Source organism: Onychomys torridus, chromosome 19 (genome assembly GCF_903995425.1).
Source record: "Onychomys torridus chromosome 19, mOncTor1.1, whole genome shotgun sequence".
In the NCBI taxonomy this organism is placed as follows: Eukaryota; Metazoa; Chordata; class Mammalia; order Rodentia; family Cricetidae; genus Onychomys; species Onychomys torridus.
Window position 1 is genome coordinate 64,165,741 of NC_050461.1, and position 16,683 is coordinate 64,182,423.

The 16,683-nt window shown below is 37.6% G+C and overlaps 1 pseudogene; it reads left to right on the forward strand.

The window, feature by feature from the left end:
* The first annotated feature begins 6,417 nt into the window (after positions 1 to 6,417).
* On the forward strand, positions 6,418 to 7,344 carry LOC118570331 (annotated as a pseudogene).
* The last annotated feature ends 9,339 nt before the right edge of the window (positions 7,345 to 16,683 follow it).

A 16,683-nucleotide genomic window follows, 5' to 3' on the forward strand; every position in this document is an offset into this window, starting at 1 on the left:
AATATGCCAACAGAAAATGAAATCAAACTTTGAAGGTTCCTTGTCTTATAATGTCTTCTTGGGTTTTTCTTTTTTCATTTTTAATTTTATGATTTTATCATTTTTTCATTAATTTTACCTTTTCTTGTCTTTTTACCCTACATCATCTTTGAGTATCCATTATGCCTTCCAGTTTTGTCTTTATATGGGAACAAGTGGATCTCAGCCTCTATATCTCCTCCTTGTCCTTTTCTTGGGTTTTTCACTCTGTTTTATTGTTTTCTGAGGTGATTTTGTTTTATTAAATATATATATATATATATATATATATATATATATATATATATATATATATATTAGTTTTAGTATAGTATATTATTATATTATAATTATCCTTTAAAGCTTGTTTGTTTCTAATCAGAGACAGAAAGTGGGTGTTCCAGATTGGCGGGGAGGTGGGAAGAAGTGGAAGGAATGGAAGTGGAAACCATTACTAACATATATTAAATGAAAATAGAGTCTTCGATAAAGGGGGGAAACCCTAGATATTTCACATTTCTACTCATTGCTTGTAGAGTCAAATGATAGCATTTGGTTATGTCTATTTAATATATATATATATATAGATAGATAGATAGATAGATAGATAGATAGATATAGATATAGATATAGATAGATAGATATAGATATAGATATAGATAGATGCCTTCATTTCCCAGTAATGTTATACATGTATAATATTATTGCTGTGGGATGTCCTGTATATTGTGACTAAATAAATCACTAATTGGCCAATAGCCAGGCAGGAAGTATAGGATAGACAGGACAAACAGAGAGAAGAGGCAAGGGGGGCCAAAGTCTGAGAGAGATGCCAGCCTGCCATCCAGGGAGCATCATGTAAAGGCAGCAAATAAACCCATGGAACATGTGGTAACATATAGATTAATATAAATGGGCTGAGTATAAGAGTAAGAGCTAGACAATGGTAGGCCTGAGCTAATGGCCAAGCAGTTCAAATAATATAAGCATCTGTATGTTTAATTCATGAGTGGGCTACATGACTGCTGGGGCTTGGCAGGAACCGGAGAGAGAAACTCTAGCTAAATATTATATATAATATATATGTAATTTCTTCAAGAATAAGGTTCTTACTTCTTGTCATTGCCAGGTGATATTTGTAGCTTTTCCTGGAATATTCCATACCATCATTTCCAGTTTATTTGCATCCTGTTTTAACAAGATTGCATCTATTTCTAGTGCAAATTATGACATCATTTATTTCTCTTACTATTACTTTATTAGATATACCCAAATTCCTGTCTAATTCTGCCCTGCTGAGTATTGGTCATCACTGGGAACTGAAAACTAACAAGTGGTGTCTCCAAATACAGGAGGGCTTGATGTCCTTCCACATAGCCTTCAGGGAACATGAAAAAGTGAAAGGCTCCCCAAATACTTTTTCCCTTTGGAAAAATGGACAATCATTGTGTTAATTAGCAAATGGAAAAATAAATGATTCAGCAAACTCCTTGACTCCCAAAGCCAGTGCAATCATTGCAACTACAGATGAGAAGTCTGTAGTTATGAAGGGAGATAAGGTCATAGAGCTATGATCCTTTATCTCAGAGTTGAGGTGCCTCCTATTGCCAAAAAGCTGACTGTTATACCAGGGGCTGCACTTGGAATTGATGGTTTACAGAGGGAATGCATCAAGTAATCATTGTGTGCTTCAGTCTGGCAGGCAGAGCAAGCATAGAAGGGAGGTCTGGTAAGCACTCATGTCTGGAAAAAGTATTCTGGATGGAAATAGAGCAGTGTGAATTTGAACAAAGTAAGAGGAAGGCTTTCTGGATTATAAACAGAATTACTGAGGTGAACAGCTTCCCTGATTTTGTGCTAATCCCTGATGTGTAAAAATAATGTAACAAAATCCCTGCCAGACTATTGGTGAATCACCCCAATGATAATGAATCTGACTTCAAAGGTGATGAAGGATGCCAGTAATTATGTTTTCCCCATTTCCAGAACCTAATGTTTTACATGAACCAGACGGTAAATTCTCAAGATGACAAACATTGATGTTATAAAAGGTTAAAGTGTATGATGAAGATTATCAAACTCATTTCCTCTTGGGAAGGAACTGGGGTCTGGACCTGCCTGAGGGTTTGACACATTTCTAGGCAGCATTCCATCTATGACTGCCACAGGAGCTGGGTCTGTGCTGGGACTCAGTGCTGATGACCCCTGACTCTGCTTTGCTTCTTGTATTTGGGAACATGGTGCTGAAGGTGGGTGACAGTGTAATTGTGAATCTTGAAAGGTACTCATCTGGAATAAATCTTTGTTCTGTCATTTCTTCTGGTTTAGAGGTACTCAAATAGTGTGCAACTTTGAGATTTGATTTCTCATTTTGATAGCTGAAGTTCTTGTAGCCATACTTGGGAATGTCTTTACGGCTCGTATTTTCTTGTGTGTTTAAAGTTACAAAATGCATATTTTACATTCTTGTATACTATCTGTGTATGTTTTGTGGTTTTACACATCATGATCTTGATTCTCCTTGCTCATATAATCCCTCCTCCATCTCTTCAGCTGCTCTCCAGGAGCTCAGCACAGTGCTTGGCTGCGAATCACTGCATCTGCTTCCATCAGTTACTGGATGTAGGTTCTATGATGACAATAAGGATAGTCATTATCTGATTACAGGAGAAGGCCAGCTAAGGCACATTCTCCACTCTTGCTAGGATTCTTAGGTGGGACCATTCTTATGCAATCAAGGAGGACCCTAAGAGGGACATGCATGGAGGGCTCCTGGAAGGGGAAATATTTAAGATCTCCTGGGTAAACTCGGAGGAGTCTAGGAGGGAGGGGACTGGTGGGGGAAACATGAGGGATCAAGACAACTGAGTTGGGGAAGTAACAGAGAGGGAGAGAAATGAAAAAGGTATATTTTGTAGTTAAACACAATTCACAAATGGGATTTATTACTACCAGTTTGATAAACTTAGAGATTATCAAATGTAAGACTCAATTTGAAATTGTTGAGATGTTTGTGTGTATATGTATGGGCATGTGTGTATATATGTGCATGTGTTTGGGGGCATGCGTGTGTGTGTGTGTGTGTGTGTGTGTGTGTGTGTGTGTGTGCGTGTGCATGCATGAAGGTGCCCCATACATTCAAGAAAACTATCACTTGAGTGTGTTGTTGGACTTCCTTAGATAAATTAATCTTGTTTCTTCTTGAAACAGGGTCTCTTAACTGCCTGGAACTCTCTCAGCAGGCTAGATTGGCTAATCAGTGATCCCCAGCCAACCTCCCATCTCTGCTTCTTTGGAATTTAAATTACAAGTATACTATAATATACAGATTATGTTTTAATTTGTGATCTGGATATTGAACACAGGTCCTACTACCTACACTGCAAGCAGTCTACCACCTGAGCTCTCTGCCCACCACAGTAACAACTTACTTTCTATGTCACAAAATTATTTCATTATGAAAGTTTTCATATTTCATAGCTGATTATGTTCTTGAACAAGTCTAATAAAAGCAATTCTATTCAATTCGCCATTTGAGACATATTCTTATGTTTTATTACCGAGAAACATAAAAACGTTTGCTGTAAAAATAAATATTGGGTATCTCTTGCATTTCTTGCATTCATCAAATCCAGCCTGGACACATGTAGTTGCTGTAGAATTAAACTGAATTTTTATATAATGCCAATTTAGGGCAGAATAGAAATAAAATATATAGACGTATAATATTTTAAAAATGTGGCTGATGCAGCACCGATGAGTGAAAAATTAGCTGACTATCTGTGAAAGCAGCCAGAGCATGTTCTCATTCTTCAAGTGTCCAAAGTATTCAAAATGACCGGTTTTATTTTTTTAACCTCTACAAGGTGTTTTCGTCAGGTTATTTTTCTTGGCGGCAGAGAGAACTGCATTGTCCATATCAAACCTCTATGCAAATCATAGAAGGTGTCGAGGGACAGTATTGTAATAATGATTCATAAATTGCCACCTCTGTTTACAGTTTTCAATCTAACTGTAGGAAAATTCAATGAAATTAAATTTTCAGTAAGTACTTCTCTATGAGAAAATTGATTACAGTTGATGTAATAAATGTGACCACACTGCATACATTTGAAATTTCATGGCTTTGAAGAAAAATGGTAATCACTGGAAACTGACAGGGTACCTGCAAGAACTGGAAAACAGGGATGATTCACACCCTCTGGGTGAAGATGATTTCCTGTGTGTGCACTTTTCTTCCTTTTCTATCTTTCTATACACTGACGTTCTTAGACCTGATTCTTAAACATGGTACATTTCCTTCCTAGTCATTGTCTTTCAAGCTCAGTTTGGAAATGATTTTGAATATTTTTTCCTGTTTTAACAGATCTGCCATGTTAAAATACCATCTCAGCCAGTATGTCTAGCACCTAAGTAAACCAAGACCTCCAGGTGGGTGGAACTGAAAATGTTGTGTAGCGTACTGATTTTTAAAGTGTTTTCTTGTTTTTTGAGCTGAGGATTAAAGTGTTTTCTGTAGAGCACTGTATATACTTAAAAATGCCCTCTGTTGTAAGATTTACAACTAAATTATCTTAAAATGCAACAAAAATTCAGGATAGTTTTTCAAGTGTGTCATGATGAAGTCACAATATTCATCAACTTAACAATCATGAGTGGTTTGGCTTGGATCATACTCTGGATCTGTAGCACTATAACTTGCATCTTGTGGAGAGTATACTTCATATCAATTCTAATCAAGCAAGCCTTGCACCCAACACAATTTCTGTTTTTGTGAAAGGTGATTAGGTTTTTCTTTCTTTCTTTTTCCTTTCTTTTCTTTTCTTTTTGTTTTATTTTGGTTGGTTTGGTTTGGTTTGGGTTTTCAAGACAGGCTTTCTCTGTGTAGTTTTTTTGGTGCCTATCCTGGATCTTGCTCTGTAGAGCAGTCTGGCCTCAAACTCACAGAGATACACCTGGCTCTGCCTCCAGAGTGCTAGGATTAAAGGCATGCACCACCACCACCCAGCTCTTTTTTCTTTTCTTTTCTCTGTTTTTTTTTCTTTTTGTGAAATTTACAAGTGAAATTCAACTTAGTGTGTCACACATACAACAAGAAAGTGAATTTGGGCTGAATATGAGATTGGAATACCACTGACCTGCATTGAGATTTGCCTCAAGGGATATATGGCACATGAAATAATATTTCATATGCATTTGGTCTTTGTAGTGCATGTCCTATACTTCTATAAGAACAGCACTGTGAATATCAGCAGAGGCATTATACTCCTTTTTTCTTTTTTTTCTTTGTTTGTTTGTTTGTTTGTTTGTTTCTCTATGTATTCTGGCTATCCAAGAATTCACTTTGTAGGACAGACTGGACTTGAACTCACAGTGTCCTGCCTACTTCTACCTCCTGGGTGCAAGGATATGCCATGTCTAATTGAGTCAGTGAATTCTTGGATAGAAGCTACTTCTTTCACCTATCTTTATACTTTGACTTTGAAGACATTTCTACAGAAATGAGATTGTGAACAAGTATATGCACATCTACTTCAGAAAAATATTTGAGTCAATGGCAATACTATTGACAGTGTGTGACACACTTACCTTATCCCATTCTTACCAAGGGTTGTTGTTTCATTCTAGTTTTACTTTATATTTTTGATACTGCTTTAAGATAGCTAGCAGTGGATCTAATTAGAATACTGGACATCCTTTCTCTGTTTATCCCACATTGAATGTGGTTGTTTGTACATTTCCTATGAGTTAACCAAACAGAATACATATCTTTCTTCTCTTTTCTCCACCCAGCACCTAGTGAATATTCATGTGTGTGTGAAATCAGATGTGCTGTGTCTCTTTCTTTAGTATTAGCTAGCTCATTGTTTATACCTCATGATTAGAATGTCTTATGCTATATTATAAACATTTTCTCATATAAGAATATATACATATTCACTTTGTTGTTGAGTTAAAATGTACATTTTTAAACATAAAATTTGGATGAGGACAACATGGAAGTTTTTGAAGCTGCAGATTGAAGTCTCTTTTCCAGTAATATGAAGTTTAAAAAAGTTCATTCTAGAATGCAGAAGTGAGAATTCTTTCTTTTGAACACATCTGGTGATTGCTTCCTAATTGAAATATGGTCTTATGATTAATGCTGACGGTTTTAGGAAATATAAAGATGTACTAGAAATTCACTCCATAAGTAAAAGCAGTTATAGACTTGAACAATTTTACTCAAAGTCATGGCAAAATATTTGTTTTGAGACAGTTTTGTTAAGTTATACACTCTGCCTTTGCAATCTTGAACTCTTGTTCTCCATAGGCATAACAGGTGAAAAAAAGTTCATGATTTGCATGATTTGACATAATTTTTTGTCATAATTAGAAGAAAATGTGCTGGATGACACAATGGACTCCAGGAACTTGGCAATAGCAATAGTCCTCTCACTACAGAGTGCACTTGGAATACTGGGAAACATACCTTTTCTTATCTACTATCTATCCATTTACTACAATGAACACACCTTAAAGACTGTAGACTGAATTCTTACACATGTCTTCACAGCAAACTCCTTGATTATTCTCTCTAAAGGAGTGCACCAGATAATGAGAGCTTTGGGGCAGAAATGGTTCTTCAATGATGTTGGATGCAAATTTATTTTACATGCTCTCAGACTTGGCAGGAGCATGTCCATCAGTACTACCTGCCTCTTGAGTATCTTTCAGGCCATCACTATCAGCCCCAGTGATGCCTATTGTAAAGATCTTAAATTCAAATTACCAAAATATGTTTGCCTATATATTTTACTCTTCTGGATCCTTTGCATGGTAGCAAATATGATTTTCCCCATGTATATGTCTACCAAAACAAACAGCAAAACTAAGACACAAAAAAGAGATTTTGAATTCTGCTTCTCTATAGGTCATGACAAAATAGTAGATTCATTGTACACAGCATTTTGGGTATTCCTGAAGTTGTATTTTCTATGCTCATTGTATGTTCCAGCATCTCCATGATTGTCATACTTTATGGACACAAGAAAAGGGTTCAACACATCCTCAGCACTCAGCACTCATAACTCCCCCAGAATCTCCCCTGAATCTAGAGCTACACAGAGCATCCTTGTCTTGGTTTGCACCTTTCTAGCTTTTAATACTCTCTCCTCCATTTTACAAGGCTACATTGTTCTTTCTCATAATGTCAGTTGGTGGCTAATGAATATCACAGCTATCTTTTCTATGTCTTTTCCTACTTTAAGCCCCTTTGTGATAAGTCATAGTTCCATTATTTCCAGATTTTGGTTTTTCTGGGTAAAGAATATAAAAATGAAATAATATTATAAATATGTAAATTGTATCATTTTAATGTTTTATATTGAAGAGTTTAGATACTCATGTCCTTCTGAATATCAGTCTAACAATTTATAGTATGTATTAACAGTAAGATCATTTCACAAAAGAGAAGTAATATGTTTTTGTTATAGCCTATGGCCAGGCTAGCCACATTTTCAGCCACTACTATTATAGTTATGGACTCCTCATTGAGTGGCCTTATATCCTATCATAATGTAATTGTTTACTTCTGCTATATTTATTCCACTGTTGTATAAGTGAGCCTATCTTTATAGGCAAATCTTTTTGTAGCTCTCATAGTTAATTGCTAGGTGATATTGATTACAGTTTTTCTCCAGTAGAAAGCATTGCACCTTGTAGGAAAGCTAACCAGTAGAGACAAAACATACAAGTCATTATCTCCTGGATTCTATATTTTATGACTCAAGTATTTTTTAGTTATATATTTGAACCCACAGTTATTGTGTGGCAACATACACATGACTTGAGCAAACCAGAAAATATACCAGCAGTGTGGGCAGGGAGCAGGTAGAAATTAAGTTCAATCACTGCATGAAATATAATTGGCAGTTGATAATCATTAGGAGAAGGAGATGAGCAATTTGTCTCAACAATGTTGCTACCCTATAGGTTGAACACATTTAGGGACATGTCATAAGCTAAATAATACTCGATGAATACAAATTGTATGTGGTATGTTTACAGATAAAATAACTTTAAATTTTATGATTAGGCAAGTAGGGATAGATTTGAGATAATTTGGGGAGAAATGTTGAATATGCAAATAAAAATACTTTGCATAAAATCTCAATGAGTTTATAATAATATTAAATTTTGTGGTGGAAACCACTTGTGATTTTAAGGTACACTCTCTGGTTTTGTATTTTCATCTGGTACTTATAGGAGCAATGATGGAGTAAATGAAGCATGATGTTCTACCCTGTGTAAGCATATCTTGTGTGCAGAAGTCTTAAACAGTATTCATTGATGCTAAGTAAATGGGTTAGATCTCAGATTCTTTTTTTTTTTCTTTTTTTTTGAAATTTTTTTTTCATCGGTTCTTTGGGAATTTCACATCATGTACCCTAATCCTACTCCTTCTCAATTCCATCCATGCCCATTATCGAAACATGTAGTCTCTTCCCTCAAAATAATATACAATTACTTCATCAGCCCTGAGGGCTGTGGTGTGTCATGAAGTATACACTTTTACTCAAACACTTGCAAATGCTCATGTCAATGAGGTTTTAGGCTAGTTTTATTTTTCTGGCTGCTAGTATACCAACAGCATTGAACTCTCACTAAAACTTATTTAGGATTTCCTGCTGTTGTCACTGTCATGGAGATCTTGCAGCTTTGGTTTTGCAGGATGTGTCCTTTCACTCACTCCAGCAGGTGTAGATGCAGTAGATATTATGCTATACCAATTCCAGGAATTGGATATGGAACTGAGTGGTAGGTGAGGTAGACAGCAAGGGTCTCTGCTGGGACTAACCTGCCAGGTTAGGGTTGGACAAGCTTTTCCATTCCTACACCATCTGGGCCAGATCTCCTGTGCACATGGTGAGGGGAAGGACCAATGCTTCTATGTGTGGGGGCAGCTCTCTTGTTGCAGCAGCTGGCAAGGGGAGAGAATTTCTTACAGGACCATGGAGAATAGGAGCCTGTTCTCAGTGTGGAAGCAGCTCTCCCTTGAGTCTGGTTGTGAGGGTTGGGACCAGCTCTCTTTTGCCAAGGCCATTGCAACAAGCTCTCTCATGGTTCGGTGGTATCATAGGCTGCAGACATTGCCACAGACCCCAGCTTCAGTCGAACCATGAACCCACTCACAGCCCTTAGCTTCATCTTGGCCACAGCTATCACCATGATCCTGGTTGGCAGCACAGGCCCTGTCATCACATGGTCCCAGGTGAAAGCTAGGCCACCCCTATCAGGCTGTTCCTCACCTCTGTCTTCAGTACTGATTGTCTGTACAGCACATGGACTATTACACTTCTCATTCTCTGCCATTTCTCTACCACATACCTGTTCATCTTAGAGGCATGTCCCTGCCCTCAGGGCACTGGGCTGGTCTGTAGTTGGTTTCCACCTGTCCCAGATCTCATATACTTAAAGGGATAAAGGAATCATGTGACCAAGGAGAAGAGCAATAGTGTCAAATATATTAAGGTAATAAGTGCAGGAAATACACCAACAAAAGGGATAATGTACCCACATACACTCTATTCAGAAAAATGTATGCTGAAGAAACAGATCCTAGATAGTGGACATTCTTCAGCATACTTGATGAGAAGATGAACAATGTTAAATATTGTTTCAAAAGTTTATGTTATTGAGAGATCTTCATAGTAAACAGTCTTTAGTTTCCTTTGAATTAATTTACTGAATAATGACCCTTGGATTAACGTCTGTTAAACCTGCCTTCACTCCACTCTCCTGAGGAACTGTAGACCAAACAGTGTTCTCACATGTATGAAGGATCTTCATCAGGACTTCCTGAAAACTTTGAGAATTTTACAGGTACCTTGTGAATCCGAACTCCTGACTTCAAATGATAGTGTCTTCATGGATCCTGGAAAGCCACAACATTCTGCTGTAGGAAGTCCCCCTCTGTTTGCAGCTGCTCTAATCTGTAGGCAAAAGTTCTCAGTAACCATTGTGCCTTGGCTGTTTGACCTTTATCATAGTTGCCTTCTAAGTGTTAAGAGAGACAGAAAAGAACCTGTTATTATCATTTATGTCACAATTCTTAATGACAGATAATAGTGTGTACCCACTGAAGATTTATGATTAGTTCTCATGTGAGTTTTGTGACTGAGTCACAAAGGTTTGATATTAGTTGAATTGGGAGTCATGCACATGTCTCACTGCTAGTAGTAGAATTACAAACTGTATATTTTGCAGGTAATCTTTCTTATGTTGATGTCTGTCAGCTCTTAACAATGTTCTTTTGTAAATATGGAAGCTTATATTAGTAAGCTTTATCACCTGTTCTCATTCTTCTCAGGTTGTAACATTTTTTTCTAGTAAAGCTTGACCTCCAATATTCTCTTCTTACTTGTATTGCTCTTTTTGTCTGTGACATGTAGAGTGGATTGCCTGTATAGCACACAAGAATGTGAAGCTTCCAACTATAGTACTAGACACAAGGGAGAAAGTTATGAGATAGAGTAACAGAGCTGAGACAGGTAAAGAAGAGAGAGTTGACATCCAAAGTCATGATCCAAGAACACTGGAAGATCTCTTTTTATCTGCCAGAAGTTAAGAGACAAAGGTTGTGTCTGTCAGACATGTTCAAGAATTACCCTCTTCTTCCAGATAGATCTTACTTCACAAAGCTTCTAAAAATTCCATAAAAAGTGATAGTTTCATGGATTTAGTCACCAAGTGTGTTGTGTGTTTGTGTGAGAGTAAATGTCATTCAAACCATATGAGTAAGCACAATGTATCTTGTGCTAAGATTAGTGAAATAGGGATGGAGGACAAGCAATTACAGTAAAATAAATTGATTTGGAAACGAGAATATAGGTGTGTGTGTGTGATAATTACTTTCTGTTGTTGTCATAAAATGTCATGACCAAGCCCCCTTATATAAAAAAATAGTATACTGAATCTGATGCTTCTAGAAGGAGCATGCATGAAGAATGGGAATGATGCCAGCTTGTCACCAGAATAGGAATTGAAGAGATTCCAGTTATACGCACACAGGAATCAAAGGGAGGGAGTGAAAACAGAATATAAATGTTCAAAACTTTCCCCTATTAGTGTAGTCTGTCTATGAGTCTCCATCATTCAGATATTTCTTAACATCCAGATAAAACACCATCACCTAGAAACCATGTGTTCACAAGCTGAGACACTTCTCATTCAGTTAGATTTGTCCTCTTGTCTCCTACTGGCTCATGATCATCTTATAAAACAAAATGTATTCATATAAGCTTAAAAGCCATAACACCATTCAAAAACACAACATCTAATGTTTCTTTTGAGGCTAAAAGCAAACTCTTAAATGTAATCCATGGCAATATTAAGGTTCATATTTATAATTCCAACACAGACTGGTAGGGAATTTGCATTTCAATTCTAATCATGAGGAATATGTACATACATAGTAGGCAAATATGGGTTCAAAGCAAGACAGAAACTGAGCAGGGCAGTGTAGGTTGAAAATCCCTACACTCATATAAATTTGTTGCCCATAACATACATTTCTCTCTAAGGTTAGTTCTACCCCCTGTATGCAAACCTTTTTGCTCAGTATATCAATACTCTGGCATATCCAAATTATATGCTTTCTACTGCAATTTAGCCAGCCTCCACTTTCACAACTTCAGGTACTGGCTTTCCATGTCCTCAACTGGACTCCCTCCCATATAACACTTGTCCTCAGTGGAATCCTAAAATATTCAGGAAGAACAAACCTTGAGTTTCTCATGCCTTTAATGATAGTATTACATGAAAGAAAAGGCCAAGATAGACATCTATATTTGGGTGGACCCTCACTACCATCAACCAAAGGCTCACCATCTTTGATATGTCCAGGCAATTATTTTGATGAGCAAGCAGCCACTCAGGCTTTGTCAGTTTGCTGCCTGAAATCTAAGCTGGGTGGAATTTTGCTTTAATAACACTCTACTTATGATTCCAGCAAAGATCAGGGTGTTTCTCTTTAATGGCACTAATCTCGTCAATTACAGCATCTCTTTAAGCCTATGCCATGACTTGGCTGTAGCATTAAGCTTTCCAGTGCATTTTCTTTCCAATGTGTATCTTTCTTCCATAATTGCTCTTTTCCACATTACAACTTCATAAGAGGTATAAGTAATAACCATTCCAAAGAGTCACTGTTGTGCTGCCTTAAATATTATTGCTCAAAGTAAAAAATATATATATTGGTTTTTTGAGACAGGGTTTCTCTGTGTAGCTTTGTGCCTTTCCTTGAACTCACTTGGTAGCCCAGGCTGGCCTCAAACTCACAGAGATCTGCCTGCCTCTGCCTCCCGAGTGCTGGGATTAAAGGCGTGCGCCACCACTGCCCGGCCCAAGGAAATATTTTAATCACTCCTAAATTCTGCATAATGTAAATTATCAGGATTTAGTCAGAAAAACACAAAATGGATTTTACCACAATTTCTTCTAAAGTTGTTGATCCATTCTGACACCCATTGAACTAGCCTCCACAGTCCACATTACTCTCATCATTAACATTTTCTAGGCTTCAGCTAAATGTTTCATTATGCTCTTCTGGTAGAATTCAGTTGTTTATTTCAATTCAAATTTCCAAACTCTTTCACATTAACCCCAAAGCCACACAGAGTCTACATGGCACAATTTCACTCCTTGATACAAAATTATGTATTACTTACAATTTTTGTGATGATGAGACACCATGACTGGACACCACATATAGAAGGGAGAGTTTACTTGTTTTTTAGAGTTTAGACTGACTGTTCTTCATGATGAGATAGATACATAAAGCAGTCATGGCAACAAGAACAGTGAACAAACTGGAAGCTGGATGATCAAATCTTCGCATCAATAGAAAGCAGAACAACTCCAGAAAATGTGCAAAGTAAATCACTTTCTCCAGCAAAGCTGTACCAACCAATCCTTGCTAAAATAGTGGGCACCAAGTTTTCAAATTCCTAAGACTGTGAGTGATACTTTTCATCTAGTAACCACAACATTTTCAATCTAGTAAACCCAGACCATGAGCAGAACTGCTTTATACATTTGTACTTTATTGAATTTAATTATCATAATTCAGCAAGTTCTAGAAAATGAAGGCTTAAAATTGGATCAGCCTTAGAGTTGTCTTCTTTGAGTTGTAAATCTCTATGTCTCTATTGTTCTAAAACCCTCAAAAAAGGATGCTTACTACAAGACAGCAAATGTTATGCCTCTATTTTTTGTTTTTTTCTCTAATTGTAAAAAATTAAAGCTCTACATTTTTTTTCATTTTTCTTTACTTAGAAAATTTCTGCTCACTCTATATGCTATCCACAGAAACCCCCTCCTACCTCCTTCCACAGCCCAACATCCTCCCCACATCTCCCAAATTGAGGTCTCCCATGGGGAGTCAGCAGAGCCCTAGGCAGGTCCAAACCCCTTCTCACTGCACCAAGGCTGTGCAAGGTGTCATACCACAGCCACCAGATTCCAGAAGCCTGTTCATAGACCACATCCCAATCACCCTGCCTGAGTGCTACCCAAACAGTTCAAGCCAAACAGACATCTCCCATACCCAGAGGGCCCAGTCCAGTCCCATGAGGGCTGAACAGCCACCAGTCAACAGTTCATGGGCTTCCACTAGTGTGGTCGGTCATCACTGCACATCTTCCCATCATGATCTTGATGTCCCTCACCTTCAGTATCTCTCCTCTCTTTCATCAGTTGGATTTGCAGAGTTCAGCCTGGTGCCTGGCTGTGGATCTTTGTATCTGCCTCCATCAGTCACTGGACAAAGGCTCTGTGATGACAGCTAAGATATTTGCTTAGCTGGACACCAGAACAGACCAGTCCAGACACCCTCTCGACCACTGCCAGCAGACCAATGTGGGGTCAACCTTGTGGATTCCTGAGATCCTCCCTAGCACCTTGCCTTTTCCTATTCCCATGATGTCCAAATCTATCATGGTATCTTTCTCCCTGCCCTCCCACTCTGTCCCTGTTCCAGCTTGACCCTCCCATTTCCCTATGTTCTCATCCCCTACTCCTTGCCATTTGCCACCCCCCCAACAAGTCCACTCATGTAGATCTCATCCACTTCTCATTCACAGGATCATCCATGTGTCCCTCCTAGAGTCTTTTCCTGTTAGCTAGCATCTCTGGAGTTGTGGGTAGAAGTCTGGCCATCATTTCCCTCCTATTTAGTATCCACTTACTAGTGAGTACATACTATATGTTTGTCTTTCTAAGTCTGGTTTACCTCACTCAAGATGGCATTTTTCTAGATCCATCCATTTGCCTGCAAATTTCATGATATCATTGTTTTTTTACTGCTGAGGAGTACTCCATTTTGTATATGTGCCACATTTTATTTATCCATTCTTCAGTTGAGGGGCATTCAAGTTGTTTCCAGGTTCTTGCTATTATGAATAATTCTGATATGAACATAATTGAACATGTGTCCTTGTGCTGAGATTGAGCATTCCTTGGGTATATGCCCAAGAGTGATATAACTGGGTCTTGAGGAAGACTTGGTCCAAATTTTCTGAGAAACCGCCATACTGATTTCCAGAGTGTCTGTACAAGTTTGCATAACCACCACGAGTGGAGGAGTGTTCCCCTTGCTCCACATCCTCTCCAACATAAGCTGTCTTCAGTTTTTGATCTTAGCCATTCTGACAGGTGTAAGATGGTACCTCAGAGTTGTTTTGATTTGCATTTCCCTGATGACTGAGGATGTTGAGCAATTCCTTAAATGCCTTTCAGCCATTTGAGATTCTTCTATTGAGAATTCTCTGTTAACCTCTGTAGCCCATTTTTTAATTGGATTGTTCAATATTTCGATTGTAGCTTTTTTAGTTCTTCATTTATTTTGGAGATCAGCCCTCTGTCAGATGTGGGGTTGGTGAAGATCTTTTCCCATTCTGTAGGCTGTTGTTTGGTCTTATTGACCATGTTCTTTGATCTACAAAACTTCCCAGTTTCTAGAGGTCACATTTATTAATTGTCACTCTCAGTGTGAGTGCTATTGGTGTTGTATCTAGGAAGTGGTCTCCTGTGCCAATGGGTTCAAGACTACTTTCCACTTTCTCTTCTATCAAGTTCAGTGTAACTGGATTTATGTAAAGGTCTTTGATCCACTTGGATTTGAGTTTTGTGCATGGTGATAGATATGAATCTATTTGCAATCTTCTGCATGTTGCCATCCAGCTTTGCCATCACCGTTTGTTGAAGATGCTTTCTTTTTTCCATGGTACAGTTGCTTTTAAAACTATAGCTCTATGGTAGAGCTCAATTGAGGTCAGGGATCATGATGCCTCCAGAGGTTGCATTATTATATAAGTTTCTTGTAGCTATCCTATGTTTTTTGTTCGTTGTTCTTGTAAAGTATTGTTCTTTCCAAGTCTGTGAAGAATTGTGTTGGGATTTTGATTGGGATTGCATTGAATCTGTATATTGCTTATGGTAAGATGGACATTTTTATATGTTGATTCTACGTATCCATGAGCATGAGAGATCTTTCCATTTTCTGACATCTTCTTCAATTTATTTCTTCAGAGACTTACAGTTCTTATTATACAGGTCTTTCACTTGCTTAGTTAGAGTTACCCCAAGGTATTTTATAATATTTGTGGCTATGGTAAAGGGAGATGTGTCTCTGATTTCTTTCTCAGCCCCCTTTTCATTTGTATATAGGAGGGCTACTGATTTTTTGAGGTAATCTTGTATCCTACCACCTTACTGAAGGATTTTATCAGCTGTAGGAATACTCTGGTAGACTTTTGGGGTTCACTTATGTATACTATCATATCGTCTGCAAATAATGAAAGTTTGATTTCCTCCTTTCAAAATTGTATCCCTTTGATCTCCTTTTGTTGTCTTATTGCTCTAGCTAAAACTTCAAGTACTGTATTGAATAAATATGGGGAGAGTAGACAGCCTTGTCTTGTTCCTGATTTTAGTGGAATCGCTTTGACTTTCTCTCCATTTAATTTGATGTTGGCTGTTGGCTTGCTGTAAATTGCTTTTATTATGTTTAGGTATGTTGCTTGTATTCCTGATCTCTCTAGAACCTTTATCATGAAGGGGTGTTGGATTTTGTCAAAGGCTTTCTCAGCATCTAATGAGATGATCATGTGGTTTTTTTCTTTCAGTTTGTTTATATGGTGTATTACATTGACATATTTTCATATGTTCAACCATCCTTGCATCCCTGGGATGAAGTCTACTTGGTCATGGTGGATAATTTTTTGATGTGTTCCTGCATTTGGTTAGCCAGTATTTTATTGAGTATTTTTGCATCAATGTTCATGAGAGAGATTGGTCTGTAATTTTCTTTCTTTGTTGCATCTTTGTGTTGTGGGTATAAGGGGAACTGTAGTCCCATTAAAAATAATTTGGTAATGTTCCTTCAATTTCTATGGTGTGGAACAATTTGAAGAGTATTGGTATTAGCTCTTCTTTGAAAATCTGTTAGAAATCTGCTCTGAAACATTCTGGTCCTGTGCTTTTTTTTTGGTTGGAAGACTTTTAATGACTATTTCTATTTCCTTAGGGGTTATTAGTCAATTTAAATGGTTTATCCAGCCTTGATGTAACTTAGGTATGGGGTACCTATCCAGAAAATAGTCCATTTCTTTCAGATTTTCCATT